The sequence below is a fragment of the Gobio gobio genome (assembly GCF_949357685.1).
Source record: "Gobio gobio genome assembly, chromosome: 21".
NCBI classification, from domain to species: Eukaryota; Metazoa; Chordata; class Actinopteri; order Cypriniformes; family Gobionidae; genus Gobio; species Gobio gobio.
In genome coordinates, this window is record NC_137117.1 from 4,885,263 (window position 1) to 4,887,762 (window position 2,500).

Sequence of the window (2,500 nt, forward strand, 5' to 3'; positions counted from 1 at the left end):
GGCGTGTGGTTTCTGTGTCACATGTTCTCTGGCGTGTGGTTTCTGTGTGTCTCACATTCTCTGCCGTGTGGTTTCTGTGCGTCACATGTAGAGCTGTAATCGGGCCTTAAAAGTTAGGCCCGACAAGGACCGAGCCCGACAGAATTCGGCCCGAGCCCGACAAGTACATTTTGATTGACAGGTTTTTAAAAGCCCGAACCCGTTTACAGCCCGACATTATTCAAATGTGCACGCACACGGCTCTTTTGCCTTTAGTCAGGAATGAGTCATTTATACATTGTTTTAACATAATTTATTCATGACTAACGTAGATAGGCCACTTGGAAGTTGGAACAAAGAAATAAATAAGTCCTCTGCAACATCGTAACTTTTACACTTAGCCTAAATAGGCTTACGGGCCCGTAAAAAAGTATTTCTCAACAAATGAAATCAAGATAGATTTTATATTTAACGAATTAAGTAAACGAAATAACGAAATAAAACTAAAAGTTACATAAAATTGAGATTAGGCCTAAGATAAACGAAACTGGGACTTGCTTGCAGCCGCCTCTCTCCACAATCACCGATACTAATATAAATAGGCAAACGCGCCAATAAAAAGGAGTATTTATTAACAAATTAAATTAAGATAAATTGTAAATTAAGATGGGCATTAGGTAATAACTAATTTAAGATAAATGCTCCGCTGGATTGGCTTCGGCCCTTCTCTCCACAATCCGACCTCAACGCGACGGTGAACAGCAGCTGAAATTGAATAAAAGAATAATGCCAACATTAGCCTATACTCAGTCTAAATTATGCATTTAAGACTCAATTAATATTTAATTATAATTTGAAAAAAACTTTTACTCACCAAGATTAGGCTACATGTTTTTGTGGAGGAAAATTATTGAATCCACTGTAGATGGCTTCAGCGCGGTCCTTTTCTTCTGCCATCTCAGTGCACCTTTTCGCAATTGTCACATGGCGGGGAATAACCGAGTTTACGGGAACCCTCCCATACGCAGCCCCGACATTGATTAGTTCTTGTGCCAGCTCTTCAAACCCCTCGCCTTTTACGATATTAAAAGGCCTAATGTCTTTACAGCATAAGCTGACACACTTCTCCGTCACCGTTTGTTTCACCTTTGCAGGGATGGGTTTTGATGCTGTAACGAACGATGTGATTGTTGGTTGATCCTGGGAACTGGCAGGTGTTGAAAAGCTTCGATCAGCATGCCTTATCAGTGACGAATTCCCTGTCGTTTTGCTGTCGTACTTTAACAGAATGCTGCATCTTTCGCATTTTACATAACCCACTTGCTCATTATTCTCATTATGCACATGGTCAAACGTTTTCCACACCTCAGACTTTGCTTTCTTTGCCGGTGCAACCAATACGTAATCGCCAGAGGCCAGCCTCCGTTTCACCTCCTCAGCATCCATTTTCGAGATAAAAAAACTGCATCACCTGACTGCTCATTTTACCGCGCAAACCCGAGCCTGGCCCGAGTCCGTGTAAAATGATAGAAATTAAGACCGAACCCGTCGGGCTCGGTCGGGTTCGGGCAAAGATCTTCAGCTCTAGTCACATGTTCTCTGGCATGTGGTTTCTGTGTGTCTCACATTCTCTGCCGTGTGGTTTCTGTGTGTCACATGTTCTCTGGTGTGTGATTTCTGCGCGTCACGTTCTCTGGTGTGTGTGTGTGTGATTTCTGCACGTCACATGTTCTCTGGTGTGTGTGTGTGATTTCTGCGCGTCACATGTTCTCTGGCGTGTGATTTCTGCGCGTCACATGTTCTCTGGCTTGTGGTTTCTGTGCGTCACATGTTCTCTGGTGTGTGATTTCTGCGCGTCACGTTCTCTGGTGTGTGTGTGTGTGATTTCTGCACGTCACATGTTCTCTGGTGTGTGTGTGTGATTTCTGTGCGTCACATGTTCTCTGGTGTGTGATTTCTGCGCGTCACATGTTCTCTGGCTTGTGGTTTCTGTGCGTCACATGTTCTCTGGTGTGTGATTTCTGCGCGTCACGTTCTCTGGTGTGTGTGTGTGTGATTTCTGCACGTCACATGTTCTCTGGTGTGTGTGTGTGATTTCTGCGCGTCACATGTTCTCTGGCGTGTGGTTTCCGTGTGTTACATGTTATCTGGTGTGTGGTTTCTGTGTGTCACATGTTTTCTGCCGTGTGATTTCTGTGTGTCACATGTTCTCTGGCGTGTGGTTTCTGTGTGTCACATGTTCTCTGGCGTGTGGTTTCTGTGTGTCACATGTTCTCTGGCATGTGGTTTCTGTGTGTCACATGTTCTCTGGCGTGTGGTTTCTGTGTGTCACATGTTCTCTGGCGTGTGGTTTCTGTGCGTCACATGTTCTCTGGCATGTGGTTTCTGTGTGTCACATGTTCTCTGGTGTGTGGTTTCTGTGTGTCACATGTTCTCTGGCGTGTGGTTTCTGTGCGTCACATGTTCTCTGGCGTGTGGTCTCTATGCATCACATGTTCTCTGGCGTGTGGTTTCTGTGCGT

The 2,500-nt window shown here is 44.8% G+C and overlaps 1 protein-coding gene across 1 annotated transcript in view; it reads left to right on the plus strand.

Moving 5' to 3' along the window:
• LOC307118012 (kinesin-like protein KIF1C) overlaps window positions 1–2,500 on the plus strand; it is a gene marked incomplete at its 5' end in the record, with an annotated part of 42,495 nt that overhangs the window by 21,100 nt on the left and 18,895 nt on the right. The gene's annotated exons all lie outside the window — the stretch shown is intronic.